We start from the raw sequence: 16,077 nt of genomic DNA, 5'->3' as shown, positions 1-16,077 counted from the left end.
ACGTGTAATATTACGACTTTAGTTGCATTATGTCGACATCCTCCTCAGACTCCGCTGTAACACGTATACTGGAATATGAATGGAATATTCTATTAGCAACTCATGTAAACATTATAATGGGAATAATGTCTTATTCAGAATAAGGTCAATAGGCAGTATCACTGTCCATGAATCCAATACTGAGTGATCTGTTTCCCCAAATACATAACAGACAAGTTAGTTCAACAGAACCCTGCATGCGAGACCTCTGAGACCCCTTGGTCACTATGGGGCACAGCGCTGGAACCAACTGCCTGATGGTCCCTCCATTGCAATCTTCAGGAAAGGGCTAAAAACTTCCCCAGTTCTCCCAAAAATGAAAATTCATTATCGACTCAACACTATGCCAATGGAGGGGTGGGTGAAGTGTTCGAGTCCACAAAATTCGTTCTTAATTTCAAACTTGTCTTAAAACAGCGTCATCTACACCATGTTTTTAGCCTAGATGTCCACTGTAAACCACGGAGGAACGCAGCTCCAGAGGCGAATATCTGAGGACATTTAGGCTAAAAACCTGGTGTAAATGACGCTGTTGAGTTCAATTTGATAGTCGGCGCTTGCGGATACTTGGAAGACACCATAGCACCAGTATGGAGCTCTTTCTATTTTCTGCTGTGATTTCAACCTCTTCAGGCAGTGTAATAGTTAGAGCAGCAACAACCATCATACCTGTTGAGTGCCATTATAACAAGTGAGGCTGATGCAATATTGTTTATGTACAGTGGAAACTTTCCTTCATTCAAACTCATGCTGTCCCATTTGATTAGATCAGTGGTTTTCAAACTTGTTCCGCCCCAGGCACACATAGGGGCAAACCAGAATAGCGAGGCACACCTGTAATCTGAGTCATGCGAAACCCATCTTATCTCCTAGCTCTCCTTTACGTTTTTAAATCTCTGTTGTACTTCCCTTTCATTTTGCTTGAAAATTATTGCAAACTGGGCTTTCAGATTTGAAATGTATATTTGTCTCACTTGTTTTTTCATGTGCCTGTGCAGCGCCCTGATTTCGGTGAAGTAAACGTGCTTTATAACTACATTTCATTGCGTAGTTATCCGAGTGCTCAGACTTTGCCTGAGGCGCTCACCGACAGCGCGACCGCCAGAAAGTCGAGGTGGAGCCCGGTGAACTGTAGCAGGACGGCCATTTTCACACAGGCAGCGTGGTTAGCGACCGACAGCTGGAGTCGCATTGTCACAATCAGTTGCACAGAGAGCTGTGGGAAACACCGTCAGAAGAACTTCAGTCCCATTTATTCATCCCTACATCCCTCCATTCATTCATTCATCCCTCCCTCCCTCTTTCCATCGATCCATTCATCCCTCCCTCCCCCCTCCCTCCATCCATCCATCCATCCATCCATTCATTCCTCCCTCCCTCCCTCCATCCATCCATCCAACGCCCCATATACTACCTGAGAGGGACTGCTTTACATTTATGATCTTTCACATGCACTCACAATCAATGTCTTTGATCAAAGTGCTCTCCCAAGAGTTGGACTTTTTACCCTTTCCATTGCATGTCCTTACATAAGCAAAGCTGACATTCAACTTATCTATGAATCCAGTTTATCTTAAATGTATTGATGGTAAAGATGAGCTGCATGATACTGCAACATGTAGCCTTTCTTCATTGTAACAGTTGAATTTCATGAGTAGAAGTTTCGTAGTTTGTTGTTTTCTTCAATTCTACCACATCTTCATGCCTGTCCCAGTCTCAGTCTATTCATGACAACTTTACAGTTCATTTTGATTCTGTGGGAAACATGTAATAATTATTGTAAATATTGTTTCCATGGGCTTCAACATTGATTTAAAAAAATAGGCAATGCACTAAGTGTGTGGCATTATTTCAATTTACTGCAAACCGTCCCTTTCTGGGAAACCATGTGACCGTGTCAAACTGAAAGTGAAAGTGTCTTGCTGAGGAGCATAAAAGGAGTGTTCTGCAGCGCATTATTACATTGGCTCGTGTGGTGGAGAGAGGTGTTTTGTCTACGGCATCAGCAGAAATACTTCACCTGCAAGACCTGAGTAACTGCGAAAGAAAATCCTGGACAAAAGAATGCAGTCGTGCCATGGGTAAATTTCCTTCAAAGGTAGGTTGCTTATGACAGAGTTTGGTCGTTATATTGTTTAGTCAATGATTTTGTCTAACATGTGCCTGATGGGAGGACCTGCATAACTACACCAATAACATAGCTTTGTTAGGAATTTATGAAAATTACTTATGTTTTTTTTCTTTTCGCGAGAATCATTGATGTGATGAGAGGGGTACAAAGACATTTTAAAGACTGGTTGATGTAAATTATTACACCCCCCCCCCCTTCCTCCAGTCATGCTTGGGCCTCCTCCACTTCCTGTGGGCTGGGCTTAAAAGGCCACTTCCTGCAAGCTTCAAGCATTTTGCCCGGGGAGCTCACTGCAAACAAGTGTCATTGCAAATTAAAGAGAAACATAGAATAATTAAAGAAAAAGACAGAATATTGACCAACTTGTGTGCACCCAACTCAGAAAATTAACTGTCCGTTAAATAAAGAGGCTATGAACAAATAACTATGTGTAATGTTTTTACTGAAATGAAATGTAACAAAACTATACTAACACTGAGCTGATGGTGTAACCGTCACAGGAATGAAGCCTCACAGAATTGTCTTCTATTTTACAGTGAGAAGCACAAGTGAGAGGATTGAGAGTACAGCCACAATGGAGGTAAACAGCTAATCTAGTTATTTTGTGTTGATAAAAATAAATTATATGGAAACACTTCACTATAAGCTAATGTGTATGGGATAATAAGTTGATTCGTCACGTTTGCAAATGTGTTTTTTTCATTTATCAAGGGAATGGGCGATGGAGATCCACCTGGTCATCATAACCTTGGCGCCAATAGAAACCGCCACGAAGGTCAGTCTCATGCACTCTATTGTTCAGATTGAAAGGCACCATTTACTGTGCAGTTTGTAAGTAGTTTAAAGCAGTTATTAATATTTCCATCGTTAAAACTGTTTTTAACAGAGCAGATCATTACTGTGAACACAACAGGCAGCCATGAAATTCTTGAAAACTATATAACTACTACTAAAACTACAGGGTTTATAGTTATGGGTTGCTGCACAGACAGTGACAAGTAGCACATACAAGGCAGGGCTGTTTAAATACCCTCACTTGCAAAGGTCATGGTAGTCCAGTGATTCTCAAACTGTGTGGCGCAGAGGCATAACAGGTGGGGCGCGCGACCGGGAGGGGAAATGTGAGGCGGAACTAATGTTTTGACGTCCGCATCTCTTTAACGGTGGAACAGTAAACAAATCGTTCTTTCGCCGTAGCCAGGGGTCGCAACCCGCGGCTCTGCAGCGGCTCTGCAGCGGCTCCTGTACAGTGTTGTGCATGTCGCGCATATTTGTCGCGAACAGTGAACTCACGTTCACGTTAATTTGTTAAATCATCATCGTATCAGGCCAGCGTGAAATACCAGGAGCGGGCGAATGTGTGTGTGTGTGTGTGTGTGTGTGTGCCCCCAGACAGCGCACACACACACACACAGGCCCCGGGGCTCCGCCCCCCCCGCCCCCACTCATTCGCTCAGAGAGACACACACAGTGAGATCAGAGCTCGTTCACGTGAAGCAGCCGGTCAGTGACAAACAAGACACAGTGTTCAAAAACCAAGTTGAGAAGAAAGTACGATGAAGCCGATCTTGCTCTTGGGTTCACAGTGAATGAAGGAGGACATGAGGAGAGACCAGTGTGTATTTTAGGTCTGAAAACTCTGGCAGCTGACAGAATGAGACCCAACAAATTAAGAAGACACTTGGAAACATTACACCCGTCACATGCATGTGTTCTTTTTGGTTGAGCTTTATCATCGTTGTAACAAAGTGATTATAATTTAATTTATTTTTTCTCTATTTTTGAAAAAGTACAGACTGGTGGAGGAATGTAGTGATAAATGTCACCAAAAGTACTTCAATTAAGTTGAATTTAAGCAAAGTTATTGCACTATTCTTTGAAAAAAGTGGCAAATGTCACAAAAAGTTGTTTGAAAAAGGTTTTTTATTTGCACATCAGAAATTCCTGAAAGTAATGTGAATTTAATGTTCATGTGTATTTTATGTAAATACACATGTTAAACTTGGCCCATTTTGTCATAATTTTGTTGGGGCAGGGGAGCGGGTGGGGCATGAAAAATATTCTAGCTCCAAAGTGGGGCATGACAGAAAAGGTTTGAGAACCACTGTGGTAGTCTAACAACTAGTGGACAAACAGGGAACATGCTCTCCATTAGCATTTACAGTAAATGCCAAACCTGGCTATCTCTGAAGTTACGTTCCCATCAGTTACTCATTAAAGTTGGACCTCAGTCCACAGACAGTCCTTCTCTAAGAAGAACCTGTGTTTACGGCTAAATGCTGATGCAGCAGTGCTTGCTCAGGTTTTCTACTGAGGACATGATAGAAGATCACTATATTGAAGCGGGTGGAGGGATGACTGCACTTGGTGCTTTTAATGCAGTCCACTCGAAATATTAACCTAGATGCACAGGTCTCTAGCTCGGATGTGAGTGAGACTGACTGGGCCAAGTCCTGTGCAGACAAAAATGAGGCGACACTGAATAAATCTTCAAACAAGGATTTTTGTTCAGTCTATTTACAGCTTTGGCCTCAGTTTTCTGAAGTGCATTTGACTGAGCCAAGACATCTGGTAGTGTAGCTCCAATAGTAGGCAGTTGTCCTTACATTTCACAAAATATAAACTCGTCATTAGATTGCCCAATATTGCACTGACTGATAGTCATGCTTTTCAGTGGTTTTAAGAGGCGCATCTACCTCAAAACCTTCTGCTGGCAACCTTAGCCACCTCATCATTGTTATAGCCACAGCCATAATACCCCAGATTTCTTCTCTGACATCATTTTTATTAGTTTATTGTGCGTTTGCAAAGTTGTTAAAATCAACTATCAATGTATGATCTTGCAAACCTGCCAAATTAGCTTGAACAACTTGAAATAGTTTCCTCCATTTCCAGTCCAGTATGTTCCTAGTGTCCATTACATTACATTACATATCATTTAGCTCAGTGATTCTCAACTGGTGGGTCGCGGACCCGTTTTCAGTGTGAATAGGATCAGTTTTGTTGGTTGTCATAGATTCAGTGAGTGAGTATTCTCAGCTAAAGCTACATAATTTGAGTCTTTTTGAAACTACTTCTCAATAGTTGGACTTTTATTTCATGTTTGTGCATGAAAGCACTGTTGAGTCTGTTAAAAAAGGCTGAAGTTACTGAATTGTTATGTATGTTGTATTACCTTGTGTCCTTAAGAAGCAATTTTGGGGTTTTAATCAAAATGCAGCTAATTGAGTGTAATAGGGAATATTTCCCTCTCTAGCATCGCCACCTGCTGGTCGTTTTGGTTTATCATTAAACTTGTTTTTTTGTGTTGGCATACTGTGATATTCTGTACTATCTCAGGTTCAAACTGCACCATCTTTCCATTAAATAAATTTGAGAAATTGAGAATTTTCCTCGATTTGGGTCGCGGCTTGTCATTAAGGGGTGATGGTGGGTCCCGAAGCCAGACCAGTTGAGAACCACTGATTTAGCTGATGCTTTCATCCAAAGCGACTAACAATAAGTGCATTATGAAAAAGGCTGCCATTACACTTATGAGTTGCACAAGAGAATTTCTAATATAGGGAGATGGTCCGCTCTCACAACTTCCTGGTTGTGGTGGGGGGCACTTGCAAGGTCGCACAGAATGTGTAGCCCCAAAATGTAACCTTCATGGAGTAAAAAAAAACATTTTGCTTGATGTAACCTTTCTGCAAGTGTTAGTGACATCATGTAGCACGAGCGTCGCCATTTTGGTTTCACCAGAGCCTGCGTTTTTGTGGAACATAATTATTTACACCAGAGTTAGAAGCTTCTACTTTAGATGTACATTTAGCTGTCAAACACGATGATCCTCCCTTTCCTCCTTTACATGGCCATTTGACTTCATTTGCAATGAGTCACAAATCCTTGATCGACCAATCAGAATGTGAATGAAGAATGTTTGCATGAAATGGGCAAAATCCCAGTAGGAAAAAGGAAAGGATTTTAGAATTTGTTTCATTTCAATTTCAAGTCGTGTGTGGACCTTTTTGTCTCGAGGAAGGTGTAGATAATTCTTTTAGCTGTTAAACGTTATTCACTCCAACTGCCTCACAACTGCCCTCAAGGTCAATTGCAGCCAATCGAGTCTACAGATATGTGTTTGGTATTGATCTACTTGTTCAACTCTTGGCAAGAAAGACATAAAAACTCTATTAACTATTGTGTTAATATTGAGGTGCTGTGCAGTTATGCCACATTATATTACGACAGTATCACTATTAAGATAACATTAAATACACTTTAACAAGGTTATCCAGTTCAGTTGAATTGTTCAACTTCACCTTTTTAAGATTTGTTCACCATAAGTCCAAGTGAATTGTGCCAGATGTAATGAAATTCCCTACATATTACCCATACCTATATATGACATTCACAAGAATGTGAAGTCACACATTGACATATTAAGCTAAAAAATGGGACTGACGGATTCAAAACATAACCCCTCTGTAGCTATATACATTAATATAACAATCTCTATTGTAATAATATATCATTTATAGATATCTGATTATTGACTTAAAAGGTACACTAGTAAAGGGGTGGAAAAATGTTTTCAGATCAAGAGTGGTTTCAGTTTTCTGTCCTTCCAAAGACATATATACATACTAACTTATTTAACACATATCATCCATACCTCCCTAATGCAAAGGGGAATGATCTGAATACCACTGGCCATTGTAATTATGGGTTTAATAATCATTGTTTTCATGCCCACAGAGACACAACAACAGACCTTGTTGGAGGATCTGGGCTTGAAGCAGCGCTACACAGAGAAGCTAACACTGAGCGAAATACTGCAGATTGACCTGAAGGCCATCACTGATGAACCTGCCAAGTGCAACTCAGATCTTCCATGGTATTTCTTGAAGAAACTAATGATGGTAAATGTGACAGCGAGAGAAATAAAATCAGAATGTGAATCATCCAATGACGGAGCAACAGAAACGATTGAATTTGACTTCAGTAATCAGAGCGACATTACAGACTCAGGTGACAAGGTAAACCCCCTTGACGTAATCACTGCTCTCTTCCTGTGTTCTGATGGGTTTGTGCAACAGGAAATGGCCCTCAAAATGTCCATGTGTCAGTTTTCTGTGCCTCTCCTGCTTCCAGATTGTGACACAGAGCAGTGCAAACTCATGCTTTGGGCCATGAGAGACATTGTTAAAACGTACAGACCTCAGTCACTTGTACAATCCAAGGGTTTTACTGAAGAAAGAATTGTTCTTTCTGAAATCCCACTGATATCTTTTGTGAGACTGGGGGAATGTTCCATGTCCAAGTCAGAGATTCTCAATAAGCTTTTGAGCAATGACTTTTTTGTTCACAAGAATATGGAGTGTGGTGACACTCCAAGAAGAATATCAAATGGACTGACTGAAATAACTTGGTACCTTCCTTCTGGCAAAGAAAACATTGATATTTTCAGTGAGCCATTAGCTGTAGCTAACCTTCGTGGGGACATTGCTTCATTTGAAACTCAGTTTTCTTTCTTGTGTCAGACATCTGCAGCAGTGTTTGTGTTCTTTGACAATTTGGACCCTGAGTGCAAGCTGCTAACCAACCTCCACCACAAGGCACAGATGTTTTTGGTCGGTAACCAAGAAAGCAAATGCTTTAGTATGGATGCTCTAAAAACAGTAGCAACAAAGCTGGGCTTAACAAAAAACATCATTACAAAGACAAAGCAGAAAAATGATGCAGACTTTGTCAAAGGTTTGTGGAAAAAAGTCAACGATGTTATTGAGAACACAAAGGAGAAGATGTGCATTGAGAAGATGGCTGACATTGCCCATGAATTGGGAATCTTGGTTGATGAAGACTGTCCAGAGTGTCAGACTGCCAAGGAAAATGCAGATGCCATAACATCAAAAATTCAAAACATCCCTGACTACAAAGCCACTCAGCTTCCCTTGCATGGCGAAATATGGAAGGAATTAACAATTTTAGAGAAGGAAGAATTTCGTCTTAAAAATCTTGGATCTGAAGACATAGAAATATACAAAGCAGGGCTTCAGAAAAAGAAAGAAAAACTTCGGAAGAAACAGAGCTCTGAAAACATATCAGATGCCATGACATGCTTCATCAAGGCAATATCAAGCCCAGGCATAGAGAGACGTTATTTCCTGAAATGGATGCGAATGAACCTTGATAACCTGTCTCGAGAAAAACTGTCTGGCCTCAGGAAGCAGTACAAAGAAAAATGCAAAGATGCTGAGAACAAAGAGGCCCTCAAAGTCATTGATAAAGAGCTTTCCAGCAGCTCACTGGGAATTGAACACTTCTTCCGTGAAATGGGTCAGATCTATGAAGCTTCAGTTTCCCTTCCAGAACAAGATCAGTCACGTAAACAACTACAGCATCTGCCAGAAATCTGTGCAGGATTGTTGCTTGATGGATTTCCCCTGGAGCTTGTAGATGGAGATGCATCCAACATACCTCTCACATGGGTGAGTGATGTTCTCTCTCAGCTCAATGAACTGGTGTCTCCAAAGAACAAGATACTGGTCGTCACGGTTCTTGGAGTTCAGAGCACAGGAAAGTCCACTCTTCTTAACACCATGTTTGGAGTGCAGTTTGCAGTCAGCAGTGGCCGATGCACTCGAGGTGCTTTTATGTTGCTCATCAGAATCAATGAAGATGTCAAAAAAGACCTTGACTGTGACTTCATGGTCATCATTGACACTGAGGGCTTAAAGTCAGCAGAGCTTGCACAACTGGATGATAGCCATGAGCACGACAATGAGCTCGCAACACTTGTTGTGGGGCTGAGTGACATCACCATTATCAATATTGCAATGGAGAATTCCACACAAATGAAGGACATCCTACAAATAGTTGTGCATGCGTTTCTCAGGATGAAAGAGGTGGGCAAAAAGCCTAAATGTCAGTTTGTTCACCAGAATGTGTCAGATGTTTCAGCCAATGAGAACACCCAAAGAGAGAGGAAACTGCTCTTGGATCAGTTAAACGAGATGACACAGACGGCAGCCAAAATGGAGAAAAAAGAAAAGAACAAGTGCTTCACTGATGTCATGGAGTACAACCCAGAAACTGGGAACTGGTACATTCCTGGACTCTGGAATGGAAACCCACCAATGGCACCAGTCAATGCAGGGTACAGTGAAGCTGTATATCAGTTCAAGAAAAACATCACCCAAATACTAGGAAACTGTGAGTCCTCTGCTAATGACATCTTGAAGTTTAAAGTGTGGATGTCAAGCCTGTGGAGAGCAGTGAAGCATGAAAACTTCATCTTCAGCTTCAGAAACAGTCTAGTGGCTGATGCATACATGAAGCTATGCACAGAATTCAACAAGTGGGAATGGGACTTCAAAGAATCCATATACAAGTGGATAACATATGCTGAAACAACCATCTCAAATTTTGGAACACCTGCTTCCAAATCTAAAATAGTTGACATGAGAGAACTCATCTTGAGTTTGAAAAGTGAAGTCTCCACAGAGCTGATGGAATTGGAGAAAGCGCATCTTGAAAAACTGAAAAACTATTTTGAGCAAAAAGACGGCCATGTCCATCTCGTAGAAAGATACAAAGAGGACTTTGCAAACAGTGCAAGGAGTCTTCGACGAGACATGGAGAACTCTGTGTATAGTCAACTCACAGCAGCGGCTGAAATCAAAGAGGGACAGATAGAAGTTGAAAAAATCAAGGAAAACCACACAAATTAAATTGAAAGAGCAGTGTGTGCACTGATCGATGAATGTCGAAAGAAAAACATGAAGATGAGAGATGAAGAACTGAACCAAGAATTTGATAAGATGTGGAAAGAAACAGTAAAGAAACTGTCTTTTTCCAAACAAGAGCCAAAAAATGTCTTCATCAGTGTCTCCCACTACTTAAGAATAAATCTCTCACCCAAAGGGAGTCATGCATGTGAATTGCTGAATCAAAGACGCCTGCAAGATTGTGGCAAAACGCCTTTCAAATACAAAGCCACAGGAATGCTTGAAAAAGCTAAAAAGGGGGCGAGCAATTGGCTACCCATTCAAGATCCCACAATCAGGGTACAGAAGATAGCTGACAAAATCATAGCTGAATGCATTCAGTGTGTGAAGAAAAAAGGGAAAACAGATGCACCTGAAGCAGATGCAAAAAAAACTAAAAACTACTCTGATGCTTACATCCAGGAGATCCTTCGCATAATTGATGAGAGGCTGCAACAGGATGAGGATGTAACCATAGAAATTGAGTTTGAAGTTTCTCTAAAACAGCACATCTGTGGCATTGCAGCCAGACACTTTCAGAAAATGCACGAAGATTTCCTAAAGGAGAATGACCCTTACTTATGTCTGAACAAAGAAGAAGAATTAAAAAAGCTTCGTGATAGTTTTAAAGATTTGTTCAATCAACAAGACCAGAGCCAGAAGAAAGCAGAAGAATTCACCCAAAAATGTTTGAAGCCTGCAGTTGAAGACTTTGTCTACAGTAAACTGGGTCTTGATATCATTCATGAAATGAGGAAACAATCACAGTTCATCACAAGAGTCTGCTCCCAGTATGAAATGTTACTGGATTTGCTCTCAAAGCATAGCTTTAGGGAGTACGTACTGTACATTCGCTCAAATGAGGTATATGTAAAGGAGTGGATACTTGACCAAACAGTGAAACACTTATCAAAAGATTCTAAGATGTTTGAGCTAGTGGATCCGCATCTTGACTCAAGTATCAGAAGCATAAAGGCTGCAATCCACAAGGCCACAAAGAAAACAAGTGCTGACTTGAAAACATTCATTAACAACTTCTGTCAGGAACTTGGTGATTCATTGGTCATTTCCCAGGATGCACTTGGTGATTTCATGATCCTGAACAAAGCAAACCAGGAACAGTTTGCTCACTGGTTCACACAGTTTGTGAATAAAATGGAACAAGATCTAAAGCAAGAGTTTAAAAGAAGAGACATCAAGATGATACTGAACCGTGATGATGTCAAGTCCCAGAATGAGCTTTTCACCCAAGTGATTGGATGTGGTAAACGGTGTCCCTTCTGTGGAGTGGCCTGTGTGCGTGGAGGTGGTAACCATTCTGTGCATGAGGCTTCACTGCATAGGCCAAACGGTCTGGATGCACGTGAGTGGTTCCATAGTAAAAAACTAGCCACTGACATATGCTCTTCATTTGTGGCAAGTGACAACCTTTTTACCTGTGATGCTGTTAAAGGTGGAAGGGTCCCTTACAAAAATTACAAAGACATCTTCCCAGATTGGAACATTCCTCCAGATGGAAGCTATGAGGCATCAGACTACTGGAAATATGTAATGGCAACGTTCAATGAGGAGTTTGCAAAAGAATATGGTGTAAAGCCTGCTGATATTCCTACAACCTGGAAAGATATCTCACGTCTGCAGGCAGAACAGAGTCTCAAAGTGTCATCTAACATCAACTGAGAGACAACAAGCTGTCTGATTAGAGAAGTGCACATCCTCCTCATTACACTGATTCATTATCCTGTCATGGATAATTTGATTCATTTGTGTTCACCTTTATCTGAGAATGTTTTTACGTCTTTAACAAAGTAATCTGCTTTAACTCTGTGTTGATGAGCTCACTGAAATACAGTCTGATAGTCTGTGTACATTCTAGGAGCACATGTTAAGAAACATACCAAATGGATTTTAGGATTTTGTTTGACATAACATCATTATCTTGCCTCGAAAAACATCCACAGAAATTGTTGTTTTTTCTTTTATCAAATTTAATGTGAGATGCTATTTTTTTGTTTCTATGACAATCCTGATGTCAAATATTTACATATATTGTCTCTTATTAAAACATGACCATGTCTGTATGTGGTATCATCCTTATCAAACAGGATTTAAAAAATCAGAATTTAAAAATCTGTTCCTGTTCCTGTGATGTATCTGATATGAAATATTTACATTTCCAATGTAGGAAAATATTAAGTGTATATGTCAATATGTTGTTGAGTTTTTTTTCTCTTTTAAATTGAGCACAATCTTTTTATTTTCTCCCTCAGAATGAAGGGTTTCTTTGTTTTGAGTTTTATCTTGTGGTAACTATTTACACTTTGAAAGGAATCAAAAGATCATTCACTCCATTTGTGGTGTTGTCAACATGTACGGATGAATTACTCAATTAAACAGATTCCATAAAGAAACAATGGCAGTGCTCAGCATGTATTCTTCAATGTTCCCCAAAGCACAATCACAGCATACAGACCACAACAGGAATACTATCACCTTTAACTTTTCTTTTTTTAAATTACTTTTTCATATCTACAGTCATAGGATTTGTGTAGGTTTGCTGCTGTGCTAAATCGGCATTTACTGTCATGGGTTTTTATTCACAGTCATGGGAACGTGACATCCAGGTGAACCTTCTAAATTTACTAACCAGTCTGATACATTCAGTCGCTTTTTTCTCACAGGAGTAGAAAGTAAGCTTTAGTTACAATTTTCAAGTTTCAGCAAATCAGTTCTGATTTTGCTGGTAGGTCTACAGGGTGGCTCTTTTTAAAATCTCATCACATGAATCAGACTTATTTGAGATTGTGTAATACATGAAGAAATATCTCAGAAATGAGAGCCCTTCTCTCTCTCTCTCTCTCTCTCTCTCTCTCTCTCTCTCTCTCTGCCCTTCAACATCCTTTTCTTACACCACACACCCTCAACACTGACTTTAATGACTGCTACAGCTCTTTGAGTTTTTCATTTGCTTTGTGTTGACAGTGTGCTTTAAAGGAGGTTATTGTTTCTCACCCACCCAACAGCAAGGTGTGTCATAAGCTTGGCAGGAAAAGGCCAGTTACAAAAGATGAATATTTAATGTGTTACATTAAGTCAGGAAACCATCAAGCCAAATCATTTTCACAACTATATATTAGAGTCTGCATAGTTCAAATGCAACAACCTATAAACACTCCATTAAATACAGTTATTGAATCTGGTAATCTTATTGTATTGTGGAGTGATAAAATCGATGTACTTTTGTATGAAAACAAGCAGCTAGTTTGAACCGGTAAATGAGCTGAGCAACATAATCTTTTATCTACTTCAGGATTTCTGCAGTTTACTACAAGATCAATTTAAAGTAGCAGTGTGTAAGATGTCTAAGGATTTCTAATGCTCTCTTTGCACAAAACGGGATATAATCCTCATATCTAAGTTATATTAACTCTGTAGTGAGCCTAAAATAAAAACCGTAACGGAAAATACTTTAATAATAATAAGTAATAAACAATAAATGTAGCACTGAAAAACCAAAGGAACGGCCCAGGCTTCATCTGAGAAGTGAAAGTGAAAGTTAAAGTGAGGCGTGGTGAAACAGGAAATGAGGATAAACAACTTGTTGTCTCCACGATGGAAAACTACTGAGAGACAAAGAGTTTCTGACGCTGAAGTGTCCAGTTTTCTGTTGAACAGGTAATTTACCACATCAATATAAATTCAATCTGTTGTTTGATAGATTAGTTTTATTACTATGCACCAGAAATACAATGTTAGTGAACTTCCCACCACCCCAGGATGTGAAATTATATATTACAGGAGGAGACAACTGTGTCATGTATCACTTTTTTTCTTAAGGTTCTTTTACAGCTTTCTGACCCTGATACATCAACTCCAATGAAAGAAAAACCTTTTTCAGATCCAGCTTTGTTTAGCAATGGAGTTTCCACTGGAATTAATATTGCAATGTTTATTCTCTGATGTTTTATTATCAACAAAAAGTTTCTTTCTTCCATTCTTTGTTATTTTCTCTCCTTTCTGACTGCCATTTCACCATATCTATTAAAAAAAGTTTTAAATGCTTTAGTATTATATTTTTGTTGTTTCCACAGCTTGCATTTGAAATAAATCACTCACATCCACAGTCCATGTTCAAAGTTGCTAACATGTATATCAGATATTGAATGGTTGAAAACCGGAATTTCAGCTTCACAAGTCTTTACAAATATATATATTTTTTTTAAATATGCATTTTTATAAATATAGTCTTTTTGTAACTCTTGTGGAATACAAACACTGTAAGTCATTCTCATTTAAGCATTACTTTTGCCAAACTGGATATGAATGTCAAATATTATATTAATAAGTATTGTAACTGTTTTCAACAGGACAAATATTCATCCTTGAAAAGCAAAGCTGAATCATGGTGCCTTTCACGCAGACCAACCTGTGTAAAAAATCTGTTTATGTATATAATATAAATACAAAATAAATACAGCAAATCTGTTTAATGTCCCTTTTATTATTGCACTTTTCATTACAGTGTAAACCCAATTGAACAAATATTTATAGTGGAAAATATGAATATATTCATAAGAAAATTCACAATTTCAAAGCAAATGTGTGAAAATAGTAATAGAAATACAAATAAATAAAAAAGATACAACAGAAGTAATAATAATAATGCAAATTACATCCTTCTGCACCTAGTATATGCAGCTGTGTGAATACCTGTGGTACTATATGAAGCTTCCAGAGCGGTCTAAAACCCAAACATCCTCCTGGTACTGCCTCTGAATATGTAAAACACTTCTAGGCAGTACTGGGAGAAGTACAGTGGTAGACTCACACAGTTTTCAGGATCCTGACCACAGCATTTCCTCTGGCTGTCTGAAAGGTGTGTCCCTACAGTTCATAGGAACACCATGGTACTCCAGCAGAAGGTGGGTCACCATGTCTGCAGCTGTCAGCCCCTGTGCTGCTCCACACTCATCTCTTCAGGAAGTGTCTGAAAACAAACAAAGGAGAAACTCAGAGAAGGCTTTATTATTAGATCTATATTATGTTGGTTATATGATAATGTCAGTTATTAGGGGTCATAAGCTGGAATGTTTTTTATCCCACATGTGTAAAACAATGACAAGATATTCCTGTAACATACAGTATTCATATAATTATTGTTCAGTGGTTTCTGAGACAGCTAATGTTACATTAACATTACTCAGTGAGATGTCAACACAGAGCTGTGGTATAAAAACACTTTGTTGTATTGTTCTTGTTGACATCAACAAGACCACGTAGTAACATAATAAAAACACAAACCTGTGTAGCTTCAGTCAGGTCCCAGTGGCTCCTCCTCCTCCTCCTCCTCCTCCTCCTCCAGAATCTCCCCCTTCTCCTCTCCTTACCTCAGTGCAGCTCTCAGCTGTTCGTGTGTAAACGGAGAAAACATGTGTCTTCTGCTAACGCCGTTTCCCTGTTATCAGGCTGAACGAGTCTGCCTGTTACGGTTAAATGATCATAAACACTGGTCTCATGCATCCCCAAAGCATATCCATAAAAATATTAAATCACATTTGCATCACTATGTGCACATATTCTATCACAGATAGAATACACAGATTACACAGATTTATTCAACATTTTGCCATGAACCAGATATATTCACTGACAAAATTCCTGAACTGTGTTAACGATAGATCCCTTTCACCTAAATCTTACACACTGAACCTTTAAGTTTAAGAAGCTTTTTATTAATAACTTGTGCAAGGCTGCCAAAATACTATACTACCTAATCTGTAATGTTGAAACTAAAGTTGGTTTACCTGGTTTCATCTGCTGGATAAACTCTTGCATGCCTGTGAGTTTACAACAAATGCAGCACACAATTAATCTAAAATATTATCAAAGCCAAAGTGATGAGAATAATCAGAAGCACGATGGCCCCATAAATCACAAGTTTCACACTTGCATCGACCTGAAACACTGTCGTTGCTTGTGCCACATCAAATACTTAAGAGTAACTCCAACTTTACAACAATATTTAAACAGACGCATCCGAATATCTCTCCATTGCATAGATATGAATTCTCCTGACAGGTAAAACCACAAAGCCAAACAACGCCGAAATGTAACTGCTCAGTTTCAACTCTTCCATTCACAAAACTTCTGACCAAC

General features: G+C 39.4%; 1 long non-coding RNA gene and 1 pseudogene across 1 annotated transcript; both read left to right on the top strand.

The window, feature by feature from the left end:
- Positions 1 to 1,954: 1,954 nt before the first annotated feature.
- Positions 1,955 to 11,878, top strand: LOC117752158 (annotated as a pseudogene).
- A 6-nt stretch (positions 11,879 to 11,884) lies between these two features.
- On the top strand, positions 11,885 to 13,895 carry LOC117779352. The gene is made up of 2 exons (XR_004616988.1): positions 11,885 to 12,510; positions 13,440 to 13,895. It is a non-coding gene; the product is annotated as an uncharacterized LOC117779352 (long non-coding RNA).
- Positions 13,896 to 16,077: the final 2,182 nt, after the last annotated feature.

The sequence above is a fragment of the Hippoglossus hippoglossus genome, chromosome 18 (assembly GCF_009819705.1).
Source record: "Hippoglossus hippoglossus isolate fHipHip1 chromosome 18, fHipHip1.pri, whole genome shotgun sequence".
Taxonomy (NCBI): Eukaryota; Metazoa; Chordata; class Actinopteri; order Pleuronectiformes; family Pleuronectidae; genus Hippoglossus; species Hippoglossus hippoglossus.
Note: the sequence above shows the minus strand (reverse complement) of the source record. Positions and strands in the feature narration are given on the sequence as shown.